At 35.9% G+C, this 17354-nt stretch overlaps 2 long non-coding RNA genes across 2 annotated transcripts in view; one reads left to right on the top strand and one right to left on the bottom strand.

Moving 5' to 3' along the window:
• Nucleotides 1-3072, bottom strand: part of LOC131381775 (uncharacterized) — a 50056-nt gene extending 46984 nt beyond the window's left edge. Inside the window, exon 1 of the long non-coding RNA XR_009210711.1 lies at nucleotides 2971-3072. This is a non-coding gene — a long non-coding RNA (uncharacterized LOC131381775). The remainder of the gene's footprint in view (nucleotides 1-2970) is intronic.
• Nucleotides 3073-6046: 2974 nt separating this feature from the next.
• Nucleotides 6047-17354, top strand: part of LOC131381773 (uncharacterized) — a 51733-nt gene continuing 40425 nt past the window's right edge. The window contains exon 1 of the long non-coding RNA XR_009210709.1: nucleotides 6047-6083. This is a non-coding gene — a long non-coding RNA (uncharacterized LOC131381773). The remainder of the gene's footprint in view (nucleotides 6084-17354) is intronic.

Here is a 17354-nt window from a genome sequence, read left to right as displayed (position 1 = left end):
ATCCACCAAATAGGAAAAAAAAAATTGCAAACCATCCATGTGATAAGGAATTCATATGTAAGGAGCTCAAACAACTCAATAGGGAAAAAATAATAATTCAGTTTAAAAACAGACAAGAGGTCTGAATAGACATTTCTCAAAAGAAGTCATACAAATGGAAACAGCTATATAAAAATGTTCTGTATCACTAGTCATCAGGGAAATGCAAATGAAAACCCCAATGAGATAACATCTCACCCCAGTTAAAATGGCTTTTATCCAAAATACAGGCAATAATGAATGCTAGGGAGGATGTGGAGAAGAGGAGCCCTCATACACTGTTGGTGGGAATATAAATTAGTACAGCCACTATGGAGAACAGTTTGGAGGGTCCTCAGGAAACTAAAAATAGAACTACCATATGATACATTCCTTTATATCTCATCTATGTAGATTCAGTCTTTATTTCAATTCCTAACACATTTGTTATTTTTTAAATAAATGATGTCTACAAATAATCTGATATTAAAACAGAACAAGACATGTTGGGTATGTTAATAATTCTCTAGTTAATGCCTTAAGCACACTTCATATTGCAAATATACCCTTTTACTTCTTGATAAATCATCCAATGAGTAAGAATCCCTAGGGCACATTCTTAGATAAAAATTATATTTTTGGTTTAAAATGAAATATTTCTGCCACTTTGATGACATTCCATAAAACCATAGCAAACATTTACTCAAGCAAATCTTGTACTTTGTTTTGAACTGCGTTTCCCCCTTTTTATTAAGTAAATCGAATTAATTTAAAATTAAATACAAGATAAAAGTCATTCATAATTATTTTACCCTAACAAATCCATTATAGTACTGAACATTATATGCTATATATTACATATAGCATTTATTAAACATAATCAGAAACTGTTCTATTAGGCACTATTGGTTAGCGCAATTTCCCTGCCTAGCCAGCCCAACCAGCGTCCCAATATTTCTCATTGTCCATTTGCTTCCACTCAATCCAAGAAGCTATATGGGCCCAAGATTCATAGTATTCACCAAAATCCATTTTTACTACTCCTTTGTGGACTCATTACTAGACTCTCTTGCATCTAGGCATGGCCAAGTGCCTCCTTGACAGTGGATGTGGGTGAGAGTGATGTGTGTCTCCTCTGGGCTAAAGGAATAAAACACAGCTGTGCTTTCTCCAAATGCACTCTTTCACCTCACCTGTGGGCCCACTGAGGTGAATTCAGTGCAGGGCTCTAAGCGCTGGGGGGTTGGGGCTGTAGCGGCCACTCAAGGTAAACAGCCTGTGTACCTGAAAGTCTATGAGCCATATCGGCCTATAACATGAGCCAAAAATAAATCTGTATTGTGTCAAGAGAATGAGGTTGCACGATTTGCCTGAATAACTGCTAGCATTATTTTCCCTAACTAATACAATTTTTTAAAATAACAGAAAAAGCGCTTTCAATTTTTTAAAATAGTTTCAACAGAAAGCATTAATGGAAAGTGTTATCTCCTCAGGGATGCCTTCTGTGATCATCTACTCACCCAACACCTGGCACTCCCTCCACCCTTCCTGGTTATATTTTCTCCACAGCATATATCACCATCTGATATACCATAAATGGAACCTATTCATTTATTTATTGTCTGCGTCTCCCCATTAGAATGCAAGTTCCATGAGGGCAGGGGATTTTCTTTGTTCTATTCACAGCTTCATCCTCAAAACCTCCCAGAGTGACTGCCACATAATAGTTGCTTTATAATTATTGGTTAACTATCTACTGAAATACAATTTCAATTCAGAAATTATAAAATGTCTAATCTCATTTAATAATCAGAATTTAAAATTATTTAAATTGTTTTCTCTCCCTTAGCTAGTGTCTTCTGTAGATAGAAGATCAGGGAGTGAGGGAGTCCTTCTCTCTTCCCCTATCTTCTCACTTCTACCGCATTTAGCTCACCAAGTTTCCTCACCCCTTTTGGGTTGGAGCAAAGTTTAGAAAAGAGTCTGGGCCTGTGTGGAGGGAGGAGCAGGCCGTCGCTTAGTTGACTATTCTTATATTAAAATGGCTTCAAGCACCCTGAGCCAAAAAGATGTGTGAAGCTGACTCTGTGTATGTTTTGTGGATTCTTTAGAAACTCCCAGGAGCTTTTAATGTATTTCCTATGTTATAGGCAATGCATTTTCCTCTGGGTACGTGTTCATCCCTCATCACTTTTTGCATTGAAGGCTTATTCTGAACAGACTCTCCATCATTCTTTCAGGCAATTCTCTTAGAAAGAATTAAAAATATCTACAGGATAGCTCTGTCTGTCCCCACTTAGCCTACTTCTAGGCCACTGGAAATAAGCATTATTTGCCCTAACAAAGGGTAGGAGTGTTATCTGATCTTATTCTAGCATCAGGCTTTTCTCACTCAACCACTAAAGCAGCTAACCAGCCCATCTCTCATCCTCTAGCTTTCCCAGGCTGCAGTAAGATACCAAGTCATCTGAGTGTCTCCGTTGGGGGTTCTCTAACTGACTTAAGATTGTGGAAGCACCTTTTCCCTCCTGCTTGTTGATGGGAGGACAAGGAGGGTTGCCATCACTGGGCAGCTTTGTCCAAAGAAATTCTCTTCACACTTCTACCTAAAAATGTCAGCAATTAAATTTCTTTAAACTTTTGATATGAGAGAGGAACCTATAAGCTGTGTAGCCCAGTTTTTGGTTATATGTTTCTAAAATGTTTATAAAAAGGCCTATCTCACAACACATTTTTGTATCTGATATTATATCTTAATCATGCAATTATAACTTCCAATTTACATCCTTATGCACTCATATACTTAGGTTTATAGCTTTCTATGTATTTTTATTTCTGTGCACATATTTTGATTATCTCTTGCTGTATAACAAACTGCATGCTAGTCTCATAAAACAATAATAAATTATTATTATTATTATCTTTCTCACAAAGTACTGGGTGTTGACTGACCTCAGGTGGGCAATTTTTTCTCAGGCTGTTTTGTGCAGTGGCTGGAGCTGAAATCATTGGAAGTCTTCCTGACTCACATATCTGGTCAAGCACTTCTTCCATGGAAGCTCAACACTCCTAAGGCATATGTCTCAAGGGAGAGTCACAGTTGGAATTTGTGTCACCTTTTATGACCTCGCCTCAGAACTCACACAGGTCATTTCTGCTGTATTCTATTAGTCCTAAACCCAGAGAGGTTCAAGAGGAGGGAACACACTCTTAATAGAGGAATGGTAAGGTTCTGTAAGAGCGTATGAAAATAGAAATATTGTTGGAGTCTGCATTAGTCAGGGTTCTCCAGAAAAACACAATAGAATATATGTGTATGATGCGCATGTGTGTGTATATATATATGTAAAAATATATATCAAATATATAATATATATTTTACATATTTTATGTATCAAATATACAGTTAATATATACTATATATTATATATCATATATCAAGAGAGACTTATTATAAGTAATTGGCTTAATAATCCTTATATAATAATATATTATATAATTATTATTAATAATAACATAATTAATACTATAACATTAATTGTATAACATATTAATTAATAATACAATATATATTATTAATTGTTAGTAGTATTCAATCCTTAAATAATAATAATCCTTAATATGACCATCTTTAATCCATATAAAAATTATAAAGATTTACTATAATGGAAGCTGACGAGTCCCACACTGGAGATGCAAGAGAGCTGATGGTATAAGTTCCAGTCTGAGTTTGAAAGCCAGAGAACCAGAAAAGCTGATGGTGTTGATCCCATCTGAATGCTAGCAATCTCAAGACTCAAGAAGAGCCAACATTTCAGTTTGATTGCAAAGGCAGGAAAAGACTGACGTCCTGGCTCAAAGCAGTCAGGTCACAGGAGCTGCATCTTGCTCAGCCTATTTTATTTTATTCATATCTTGAATTGATTGGGTGGGTACCAGGATGGGGCCCACTCACATTAGGGAGGGCAATCTGCTTTACTCAGCCTACCAATTCAAATCCAGAGACACCCTCACAGATGTACTCAGAAAGATATTTGACCAAATGTCTGGGCATCCCATGGCCCAGTCAAGTTAGCACATGAAATTAACCATCACAAAGTCTTTTTAAAACATATAATCCACTACAAGGCATATACCAAAACTACAAATAAAAGACTACAAATCGGTCAAATGTTAATATCTACTGTTTTCAGAATAAAAATGATGATGCACTTTGCTGGGAATTGTTGAGGGATACATCTTTGTTCTAGTCCTACCTAAATTCCCATAGTTTACTCTAATTCTGGGTTGTACATTGGTTTCCTTTCTTACGCCAGGTGATCTCTGCTTCCGTATATCAGAACTTCTGTGCTTACTGCTGAAAATTCTTATCAGGTATTTCTAGTTTTTCAGTGTTCAGACTTTAAGCCTAAAGCCTTCATCAATTACCTTTCTACAATCCTCACAAGCCCTGCTCTTCATTTGCATTGTACAAATATTTGCCACCCTAGAACTTAAGGGAAGCTTGTTGCTGTTACTAAGTTCTAAAAAATGCCCATAGCATCCTTCGCTTGCCAACAAGTGCTGTTCTCCCATGTATAATAGCTAAGAAAACGGGTTTGAAATCACACATTCTTGGCTGCAAACACTGACTCTGCAACTTACAATTTGCATTACTTACGGAAATAAAATTAATCACTCCAAGCTTCAGTTTTCTCACCTAAAAGAAAAAATGGGCTAGTTAGACCTTGCAAATTTGTTGTGACAATGAAATAAGATGATGAATATTAATATTAATTTAACATAGTGCTTGGTATAAAGTCAAATCTCAAGTACTGTCAAATATTACTGTTACTTTGATGATTTTGTTGTTACTTATGCCTTTGGTGTACCAGCTCCAGAAAAAAGTTTATATAGGCCACTTTAACTTGGGCAAGAAGGGGATGGCTTCTAGCCAGTGGACTCACTAACCCCCACAGCATGCTTGACTCTGTGAGACACTCTGGCAAACAAGTTAGATCTAGCAAGCAACTCCCTGGCCCATGAGACAGGCCAAAAGTTTACTCTTTAATCATTGTTTGTTCACATTAGTAAAGGACAAGAGGAATAACATTAATTAGAACTGAATACGTAACTGCCATGATGTTAGAAACTTTACACTTGTTAAATTAACCTGGGTTTCAGTTTCCTTATGTCTGAAATGGAGGAAAGAATAATACAGATAATACAAATAGTGTTGTTGTAAGAATTAAAGGATAAAATGTATGTAATATTACAGTGTCTGAGTAAATAATTACAGTAGATTATGAGATACCATTAAGGTATAGTATTTTATTTTAAACACACATATATATATATATGTATATATTTTTTTCTGCATGATATTTGTCACAAGATTTTCCTTTGCTTTGGGAAAGTTACAAAGAAACACAAGTTTTGTTTGTCTGGCTTGAGTAAGCTGGAAGAAGTAATCAGAAGAGTAGCTAAGTATCTCAAGGTCACACTGCCCCTAAAATAAAGAGCTTTGACTCAAAACAAAGTCCGCCTGTGCTCTTTTCAATACACTGCTTTCTTCCAAACATCTGTAGGGATAATTATACACAATATTTAAATGAATTTTGCACCAGTTAATACAAACCCTTAAAAATTATTGGGACTCAACAACCCAGGTCTGGGTTTCTAATACTATTTCCAGTAAAAGGAAGCTCCTTGAATAAATGGCCAATTCTAGGACTGGGGCAAAATGAGATGATGTAGCATCTCACATAAGTGCCAGAAAGTGAGAAAGTACTTCTCCACCCTCACACCAATAAAACACCCCACTACACATTGATAGAAGCATGTTAAAGGCACATAGAAACCAAATAAATAACAGACAATGGCCAAGTTTTGGAACAATTAGAGCAACAAGATAAGCAAAGTAGTAAAAATTTATAACACAACATATAAAATAAATATCCATAAGTCTTAGTCCATTTTCTGTTACTAAAACAGAATCCCTGAGACTGGGTAATTTATAATAAACATATCTTTATTTCTTACAGTACTGGAGTCTGGGAAGTTTAATATCAAGGTGACAGCCTCTGGTAAGACCCTACTTGCAGCATCATCACATGACGGAGGGCATCAAATGGCCAGAAAGCAAGAACGTGCATGTCATGTCTCTTTTCCCCCTTCTTGTAAAGCTACCAGTGCCATTACAGGGGGTGGGGTGTCCCACTCTGAAAACTTTATTGAATGCTAACTACCTCCCAAAGCCCCCATCCTCAAACAACATATAAATTTAGGTCTTGAGTTTCCAACAATGAAATTTTGGGGACACGTCCAAATCACAGCAATGAGTCATATGAATAAATAATTGACTAAATCAATACATAGAGGCTAAAGGACAAATCTGCTATGCATAAAGAAAAATTCTTAATAATTTATGTGGACACTTCACCTTCAAGGAGGGAGAACTCTTATAATGAGTTTTTTCCATACAGTACCATAAAAAAAAAAGGGTGTGGGGAAAGTAAACTTACATTATAGAAATCTGGCAAATACCACCATAGCCACGTGATGAAAGTCAACATCAAAGGTGATAAATCATATTAATCATATTGATAGTAGGATCCTACAAAATACATCACTAAGTATTCCTCAAAATAGTCATGGTCATAAAAAACAGAAAAGTCTAAGAAAATGTCACAACCAAGAGAAGCCTAAGGAGACATGGTACTCTACGTAATATGGCATTGTGAATGGAATCCTGGAATAGAAAAAAAGATTTTAAAAAACTAATGAATTTTGACATTTTCTTAGACATTTCTGTTTTTTTATGACTATGACTATTATGAGGAATACTAGTGATGTATTTTGTAGGATCCTATCAACTGGAATTTTTCTCATGTTTTTCTCATGATTAGACTGGGGTTACATAATTTTGGGATGAAGACAACAGATATAAAGTTCCATTTTTATCACATAATTTCAAATTTGAAGCAAAAGATGGATTTTAGTTAATGATAATATATCAACACTGGTTTATTAATTGACAAATATGTTAGTAACAGGGGAAACTAAATTTGGATATATGAAAATTCTCTTTACTATCTTCTCGATGTTTCTGTAAATCAAATAGTGTTCTAAAGGATGAGGTTGATTTTAAAAAGATCAGAAGCAATTATGGAAGATTATTTCTAGAGCTGAGTTGTTGGTACAAGCCTCTTTGTTATACAGTTCCCATATTTATAAATGTGTTTGAAATATGTCACAATAAATATATTTTTAAAGAATAATCTTTATCAGAAAGTACCCAAAGGAAGCTAGTGTATTAAAAGTCAGTTGATTGAAAGAAATTACAACTCTTAGATTCACAAACACTAGCAATAATATTAGAAACTTCTAAAATAAAAAACATTTTATAATAAAAAATATTGTGGGCTCCAAAGTGCTTTTTTTATTTGAGTTATATCTACCAGTACTTTTGCCTTAGTATAAATTAAAACTGAGAAAGTTTTAAAACACAAGAGCACACAATTACAAATTCCACTAGCCATCAGAACTGTTGTTATCACACATGACAAAGCCTCAAGAAAATTCCATTGTACCTCACAAAAGAATAAAAATGAAAAAAGACAAAATGAACGTTAAAATCCTAGGATAAAGTTTGGTTGGTAATTGACGTATTTTTCTTTTTATAGATTGTTAAGTTTGATTTGCTAAAATTTTGCTTTTTGGTTTTTGGCATTACCTGAAATGCTGCAGTGATAATCTTTATAAAACTACATATAAAGATGCTTTTATTTCTGATAGTTTCCCAAAAGTGAGTTGAATGGTATGAGCCTTTTGAATTTCAGTAGATTCTGCCAGATTATTATCTCAAAAGGTTGTAGTAATTCATTCTTTCCTTAGTCTCTAAAAGTATTTTACCACATTCTTAACAACAACAAATGTTATAAGTATTTTTGTTAATAACTCACATTAAAGAAAATAAAATTAGGAACCTCTAGTTTTGACATAAATTATGTTAATTAATAAATATCTATAGGACAAGGTATAATCATCTCATACCTAGAGCTTTTATACAATTATCACATAGACATCAAAATTACAAATTAGATATAAATTTGAAAAAATCCAATATAATTAAAACATTAATTCAATGTGACAGATGATATTGATGTGCTAAAACAAATAGCAGAAGTCAGACTTAATATTAGAGAAATGTAGACAGGTCTATTTCTACATTTAATCAGTTTCCTTGTTTTCATTTCAGTAATACTAATGTAAAGAATGCCTGTTTATGTTAGCATGCTTTACAGAATGGTATACATAATTTCAAAGTTTTATTTCTGGGTTCATGATAATCAGACTCCACATTTAACTAAAATTCTGCCAGTAAGCTATCCACAAGAGAAGTTTTATTGTAGTGTCACTTAATAACTTTTTAAATCTCTCGTGTTAAGATGGGGTTGTCATGTGGCTCCACTGAAATCTGCAGCAAGTATTACTAACTTATGTTTTCTTGGTTATGTGCCTTTATTTTCTTATTTACTTAGTTGTATATTTTCTGATCCTTTCACTCACTCCCACAATGGAATGTAAACTTCATCATTATTTCTATATCCCCTCACCTAGCCCCGTTCCTAGCCAAGTGAATACTTGAATGAATTAATGCACAATTTAATCCTGGCTCAAATCAGGTACAGAAGCAACTTCATTGCTTATTTACTGGCACACTTAGAAATAATGCAACATGTAAGTGGTATGTATACAAATAAGGTCTATCTAATGCATTTTTTCAAAATATAGCTATAGTACCTACAATCTCAGTGCCTATAGCAAATGTCACTTGGCAAGTTCAATCTTAGACCAAAGACAAATAGGGAATCTAATATTGCATAGCAGTGCTCCATTGTATGGTGATTATTTAAATGACTATGAATTAGCTTATATTAATTTTTAGATGAGCATTAAAGTTAAAGCCAGAAAAAAATTAAATTGAATTAAATCCCCAAAGCTAGTATATTTAAGAATTTCCTGGAGGTCAGTTAGCCCATTTAGGAGATACTGGTATACAGTATCTATGCATAATGTTATTTGGTCTTTGTTTTAAAAACATCCTCTTTGTTTCATTCAGGAAATCTATAGATTCTGCTCAGAAGCAGTTTCATGGGGTCTATGGATAGGGCTCCTGGGGTTCAATTAATCCCAGAAATCATGGATGTACGACTTAGATAAAGACAAGGAACGATAGTGACAACCCAAGTTCATAATGGCATAAAAAAGTCAAGGTCAACTCAGCCTTATATACCTGCTGCTGAAAATCCAAATCCTAAAGGAAGATTTTTAGATATAGAGAGTAAATGTAGGGGGCTTCTATTGAATATCTTGTTTTCTCTTTTTATATCCATGGAAATTAAATTTCTTGACCTGCGAAAGGTGGTTGGACCAGATAAATTTTTAATACACATCCTAATTCTCTAGAGCTTACACATAACTCTGAGTATATTTTACAGGCAAACTCTAAGAACTGGCTCTCATTCATAAAATGTTCTAATATCTCAATTTTATGGTACTTCAATTAAATTTACGTTCTATCCTTATTGTCATCAAACTAAATAAAACTGTAAGCTAACAGTGACAATTAATTAGGGAGCAGGCATTTCAAACTATTGTTTGACCACTAATGCAGACATATTTGCCCTTCAAATTGCAATGGGGGCATATTTTCCATGTCGAAAATTAGAATACCTGATCTGAAATGAATATTTGTATATCTTAAGTTTATAAAGGAAGTCTTGAACATGGTTACGTTTTGAAAATTTCTAGGATATTTAAATATTATAAAATGAATAAGATAAAATAAGTTGCATGAAGTTGAAGAACATGCCTGGTATATCTACCACTGTATCCCCAATGTGTACATATTGTAGGTTCTCAATCTATTTTAAAAGAACAAATCAATGAATAAATAAATGAATGGCGTGACAAGAAGAAGAAAGAGAGAGAGAGTAACAAGGCTCAGGAACTGCATGGCTGCCTAGAATCACAAGCAGGATGCAGGGATGCAGTTTTAATGTATCAGAAGGAAAAAATGGTACCCCGTGACTAGCCAACTGAAAAGGGGACCTGAGCAGTGGGAAAGAACTCACAGAAACCCAACTTGGCTCCTCAGAAATTTCTCAGGAACAGCTACAGACCTGAATCAGCTATGGAGTCCCATCTGTAGATCCAGTCACAGAGCTCTGAGGACAGTGGTGGAACTGATAGTAGTGGCTGACTCAAGAGGAGAAAGTAATTTGGAAAGAGAAAAGGGAGTTAAACATAAGAATATATTTTTCTTTTGTCAAGAGAGATTTCACTACTTGTTTCTAGTTTGAATGCCTTTAGAAAGTGATTTTGAAAAGCATCAAAAAAAGATTGTATAACTCTATTTAAACATTTTTCACTAAGAAGATCTACCTTTCTCTCTGCCCTGGAAAGATGACCCATTTGGAAAACATCAACATGCTTCCTTACCCACCAGCTTTCACTTGTCTTGGCTAACGGGGACCCCAAGGAGGGAGGAGAGTGAGATCAAGGTATACTTTCCTTGATGCCATCCCTGTGAGGTCTCCTAGAGCTGTAGCCTCTCGACCAATGGTCCCTCTTCTTTTCAAGGTGATCTTCTCCACATGATGCTCCCTTTCCAGATGAAGGTTGTTCTTTTCTGTCCCTAATGTTGGACTGTGATTCTTTCTCACTCTGTTACAGTGGGTAGCTAGTCAGACACGAGCAGAACAGGAGACAACTCCCCCTGACACACAGGTGCACCCACATACACACACACACACACACACACCAGGAATGTTAAGTGACCAACACGTGATGGTCAGGTGGTTGTGAACTGTCTCTCTAAAATAATAATTTCCCAACATCAGGCAAAGACAGTCTCCCAATAAACAAAAACACCTGAAACTATTAATCAGCAGCTTCCTGATAAGATCTCAGGACTTGGGTGAGTGGGCTCAAGCATGCACATTAAGAGGCAAAATGGTGGAGTTTAACTGGTATGACCTCCTAGGGACACTTGACTGGTAAGGGAAGAACACCTCAGGTAAGCATGGGTACAACTTCAGTAAACACACTGTGCATGCACACCTCCCAAGTGCTGGCAGGCCATTACACATGTTAACAGCCCAGCCCACAGGAAGAATCCGGAGAGAAGGGACACAAGACCAAGGAAATATGCCAACATATAAAATCCCAAGTCAAAATGTCAAACTGCAAACTTGATCTCTGCAGTCACCCACATGGTCCTCTTCCAAGTGTACTTTACTTCCTTTCATTCCTGCTCTAAAGCTTTCTAATAAACTTTCACTCTTGCTCTAAAACCTGCCTCAGTTTCTCCCGCTATCCTATGCCCCTCAGTTGAATTCTTTCTTCTGAGGGGGCAAGAATTGAGGTTGCTACAAACCTGTGTAGATTAGCTGCTGGTAACTTACTTTGGTGCCGTGTCTTGGATACATTCCACTGCTCACATACTATGGTACATTCATGACTCTGATACATTCTGCCACTAACAACTCAACTTTGTAAATGAAAACTTTATAAACTTTTCCCTCAAACTACTGTATTTCAAGTGGGCCTTTGTTTCTTTATTGGTACCATATTCATAGAGCAACATATTCTTTTTTTCTGATTTTACCCAATTTCTGTTTCTACCTGTGCAGTTCCATCCCTTCTCCATCTCCTTCATCTCTAATTTCTAAGAGAAGACCAAAAAAAGTCCCTTTACCTAAATCCTAATAGAAGTCTCAAAATAGGAGCTGTCACTTAGATCACAGATTTCTTAGGTTACCTTGGGATAAGAAAGTTTGGATTTGAACACTGTCTGGGCTGGAAAACAAAATCATCTGCTGAGAAAGCCCACTTTATTTTCAAAAGTGTATATTTTATATTTTTAATTCAGCAAAACTTTTCTCCTTGTAGGTACTATACATTGGTTTTAGACCTAACCCTTTGGGACTGTAGAAAATATGCATATTGATTTCTCATATTTTCTTAATTACAGGAATAAAATCACATTTGTGGAGGGCCTGCTAATTGCCATGTGCTGAACAAGATGCTCTCTCTCCACTTATCACAGAGCCTAGGGGTGTTGTTGAGGCAATACTGGGTAGGTGGTAGGTAGGTGACGGATCACAGATCTGGTTACAGTTTTCTCTGCCTTCAAATCGTATGCTCCCTCCCTGAAGCCAGACTATTTCTCTTCAAATACTTAAAAATAATGATCTTACCTCTCATTCCATTTTTTTCTTCTTTGAGTTAAAAGTATATAGTGGCTTAACCATTCCTTATTTACCATAACATTATTTATAATTGCTTTTCCATTTGGCCACTATGTGCTGTATTGTGCTCATTTACAAAAAAAAATTTCTCTTATTTTTTGTATGTTCAGAACTGAATGCAGTACACCCAGACCAACACCTGTTTGTTTTACTTGCTGCCTTCTCAGCAAACTGCCTGAAGGCATCCACTCTTTGAAATGCACATCATACTTTTAACTCATGCATTAATGAAAACCTCCCATTCTTTTCTATGTCTACCCCAATCCATAATTTTTTATTTAGATTTTCAACATGAACTCCAACCAATGTGTTGTTTTTCCTTTTAGTATTCCCTGCATCAGTTCTAAACTGTTCTTCTAGCCCCTGAGACCTCTCTACATTCTGAGTCTCTGTACTGTTACCGTCCCAAAGCCAAGCAGCTTTCTTTCCATCTGAATATATCCCCAAATTCAAACAAACATCAGATTGACCACAAGAGCCGTGTAGAAAAAGTATCTGAAAGGAAAACTTTCTTAAAATCATTACTAAAAGCATCTTCCTTCCCCCAAATGATACACACCTGGAAAGTACTTAAAATCTCACTTTCTATGCCTTAAGAATTCACTCCTGGCCCATACAACTATAATTTACTTGATGCAAATCCCTACCCCTCTCTGCAAGGTTATTTATCCACTGACATTCCTTCACCGCCCATCACCTACTGTGTAACCTTGGCTTCATCCCACTCTAACTGCTTTTCTCATGATGTCACTTCTCTGGAATCCTGAAGAATGAAGCCCCTATCGACCCAGCATTATACCAAATACTGCAATGCTCTTTCCTAGCCTCTTCTCATGTGCAAATTTGATGAGCATGTCTTATATTTTTATCCAAGTCAAAGCTAAGGGTTTGTCTAGTTATTTAAATCCAATGTCACTCCTAAAAAGTGTAAGAAAAGTTTAACCCTACAATAATATGTATCCATTTATAATAACTGTATAAAGTCAAAGCCATACAAAAAAAAGGAAGCAATTGAAGCTTAGGTAATTATAGTCTGAAAACGTTACATTTGGTGCTCAGCATTCTGGCAGCAAGAGCAAACAAGAGAACGATTCTAAATACTATAATTTCCAATATCTGCCAAAAGAAAACACAACCATTCTTTGGGAGAAATAAACGTTTTCCTCACACAGTGAGGCTTAATAAAAGTATTATTTGTGACAGCCCAATGGATTTTAAGCTCCTTAAAAGTAGGGACTATTTTTAGTCCCCTCCTGTATACTAATCTCCCCCTGATTTCTACTGTGCTTAAGAAGAGAGTATTGTGGTGGTTATATGTGTTGTTTGACAAGGACATTAGTCAAGTGGCTTTTTCTCATGTGTGGAATAAACACAGGAAAAGATAGTTACAGCTTATGGATGCAGAAGTTGTGAAGGAAGTAAACCTGTTGAATAGTTAGTTATATGAGATATTTTAAAGAGGCCAAACTGATAGGAGAAAAACATCGTAATTTACAGAAATAGAAAAAGAAGGGAGGAGTGAAATAGTCAATTATGAGAGGCACAAAGATGGAGTGAGTACAGAAGGAAACATGAAAGCTTTCAAGGTTGGGGACCAGCAGAAGTTACACAGGGCAGGAGCATGTTAAGCTGTGATGCCTTAAATGGCATGCACGGTCAACATCCATTCATTTGTGGATAGTCTGTTTAAAGAGTTCATTTGACCCAGTTACCATGGTGCTCGACTTTGTCCATCTTCCCACACCGAGTTGAAATTCTTTTATTTGTAAAAACTATGATGTTGGACTAAACAACACATCCTTGTTGGGTACTCATTGGATTTTAATGAGCATCTGGGCAGACCCTGGGAGAGAGCTGTGTTCTCACAGCGCGAGGGCAGGCTCGATGCTTTCAGCTGTTGGCACCACTCACAGTAGATAGTGTTCTCAAGAGAAAGAGTGTTAGTAAACCTTCATTTGTGTGTGTGTGTGGCTGAAGAGAATTGGCTGCAAAAGAGAAATTCAATTCTCTTATTTCTGAAAGCAGTAAAGAAGTTTCCAAATGACTTCCTTTAATGCATTTGGTAAGTTGCCCTCAAAGACTATTGTTTGAGCATCTCAAAATACAGGCTGAGAAAATCCCCGTTAATAACTGTCATTACAACTAACCTGTTTAATATTTCCAAAGGATGAGTTTGTTAACAAATTTCACTACATCCAATATTTGGTAATAATATAGTACCCCTGAGAAATCCTGGGAGAAGAGGATGAAGAATGAGGAGTTTCAATCGGAGTGGATATAAACTATCCAAATGAGAGCTATTAAAAAAAAATGTCTTTGACCACTCCACCAGCAACATTAGAGATGTTGATGGGATTCACTTTGCTTTCCCAGGAAGAAAAGAATCAAATATAGCTAGAGTAACTACTGGTAGTAAGATATTCACAAACATCTAACTCATTCTATAACTGTAGATTCTCTTCCCTTCACCTAGAATACCTTTCCCTTCTTACTCTAGTCCCTGTTTTTCTTTTTTCCTTAAACTCTTACTCATCCCTCAAAATTCAGTTCACTTTGTACCAGCTCTATAACGCTTTACTCAGGCATCCTAGGCAAGACTTTTTTCTCCCATTTTCGTGTTAAGTCTTAGGCATTGCCAGACCATTTTTCTTAGCTCAATTGAAGGTCTTACATTTACCCTAACTTCCACTTAAAGATCTATTGGATTGTGAAATGTTTTAGAATGACTATTTCTTATTCATTTTTTATTCCCACTCCTAGTATACTGTTTAATATTTATGAATGAATAAATGAATGAATGAAAAACAAGGCAGGACAAACAAGAGCAAGGCAAATAAAGCTAAAAAGACTGGACAAAAGGAGAAAGAAAAACAAATGACACAGGCTGAATATTAGACTAAAAGCTATTAGATACTAAAGATTGTTAGAGGTTTGTAACCTCAGGAGAACCAGGCTGGGGCAAGAAAAGACAGACAGTAGAAACACGATATTAAAGAAAATCAATCTATATCACAAACAAAAAGAACAGGGACAGTGGAGGTAGAAAGATCTTTTGAAAGCCTAGAAATAGAAAGCACTGGGTTAGGGCAAGGCAGAGTCCAAAATGTCAGACTTTTAAGAACTCCTGATAGGACCCAAATTGGAATTCCACAAGACATAGTGGAGTATTCCGATCCTAAAATATTGCTTTTCTCCAGAAACTACTGATGAAGACCCAGGCAGAAGAACTTTGTAAGTTTAAAGAAAATTGATACTTATAATAGGAAAGCTGTTACTTCCAAGAACAAGACAATATGGCATCAAACCTTTATTTAGTGTCCGTGTTGCTGTGAATTAAGGATGGAGTGGCCAATGAGAAAGATGCTTATTTCACAGACATTGGCCTGCACTAGAAAGTCTGCCCAGCTCTGAAAGGTTCACTTGTACATGCACAAGCCCTGTGCCACATGGGGTCTCCCTTCTCTAAATTCTTGTGGCAAATAGTATCATCTCATTCACGTCTTGATTCTCTACCAGATTGTAGTTTACTCAGAAAAAGGAACTATAAATGTGCTGCTGGAACCAACCTTGGCATGAAATTGATAGCTGTATTCTATTGATTGGTTGAATATTATGCTAGTTTTTTACTGGTTGAGTTTAACCATGTAAGTAAGTTAGCACTCAAAGCCTAATTTTTAGCCCTTTGAGATCATTTATTTTAATTGCTTAGTCTCTGTGCCTAATTATTGCATACTCCAACTTTATTACGGTGGTGAGGAGGGTGAGGGTGTTAATTCTAAAATTGTGTACTTGTATTATATCCTCACTTTTTTTCTAAGCTCTCTACCTACTGTTAATTCTGTGGTGTCCTTTTTTCCCCCTCTCAGGGACCTCCCTCCCATAGCTTCCATCCTTCTCCAAGCTTGAGTGCCAGCTCTCTAGGCTGCCACACACCAGTTGTGCTGTTAATTATTTCCCTTTATTACTCTTTGATATAGAAATTGTTGCCCAAATTGTTTTTATTTTTGTTTTTAGTTGTCACCATTATTTTCTTGAAGAGAATCCTCAGGAGATTTCCAAAGAAAGGATAATTGCCATATTAATTTTCTAAGTTTGGTTATAGCTATATTCTCTCATTATGCTTGAATGGTATTCTGGCTATGTTTAGGATTCTAAAGCAGAAACACTTTTTCTTCAGTCACTGTAGGCATTAAAAGGTAAGATTTGAAAAGTCAACCAGAATATAGTACAAAAATTTTAAAAATATATAAAGACATAAACACTTAATTATGGATCTAGTACCTGAATAGTAGGAGTAAAGGAAAGGAGAATGAAGAGAACTGAGAGAAGAAATTATAAAATAATGCAAAGAAGTTGCTCAGAGTGAAAAGAAGCATGTTCTAAAGGTTGAAATGACCTATGTACTACTGACCATGATAAAAAGAAAAAGACACACACCTGGACACATTAGTGTGACGTTGTAGAACACCAAGGAGAAAGATAAAATATCTTAGACATTTTAGTGAGGAAAACCCAGTTAAGTTATGAAGAAATGACAATCAGATTGGCCTAAGAATTTTATTTATATCAGAAGACAATAGAACACAAAGGCAATGAAAAACCAAGGATGACTCCAATATTTTTGGCCTGAAGAAATGGAAGGATGGGTGGCCTAAGTTTAACTAAGACTATGGGAATAACAAGAAGCTCAAAAGTTACAAAGGAGAGGTCGGGGTGATTAAAGAATCCTGTTTTAGATATATTGAGTTGGAAATATCAACTGAAGACAGCAAACTTAAAGAAATATAAGAAAGGAAGAGATCTGAGGTAGAAATAAAAATAGAAAATGCAGCATGTAGATGACATACTAATAATAAGAGGGCCCTGTTTAGGACCACCATGGAAGTGAATGTAAGTAGAACCACGAAGAGCACTGAGCCCTGGGCACTGCACTGCAGTGTGAATCAGTCAGGAAGATATGGAGAAACAAACAGTGGAGACTAAGCACACACATACAGAAGGATAAAGAGACAACAGAGAGTGAATGGTGTTTAGGAAGCC

Source organism: Hylobates moloch, unplaced genomic scaffold (genome assembly GCF_009828535.3).
Source record: "Hylobates moloch isolate HMO894 unplaced genomic scaffold, HMol_V3 SCAFFOLD_2, whole genome shotgun sequence".
NCBI lineage: Eukaryota > Metazoa > Chordata > Mammalia > Primates > Hylobatidae > Hylobates > Hylobates moloch.
This window is presented reverse-complemented; position numbering and strand designations above follow the sequence as displayed.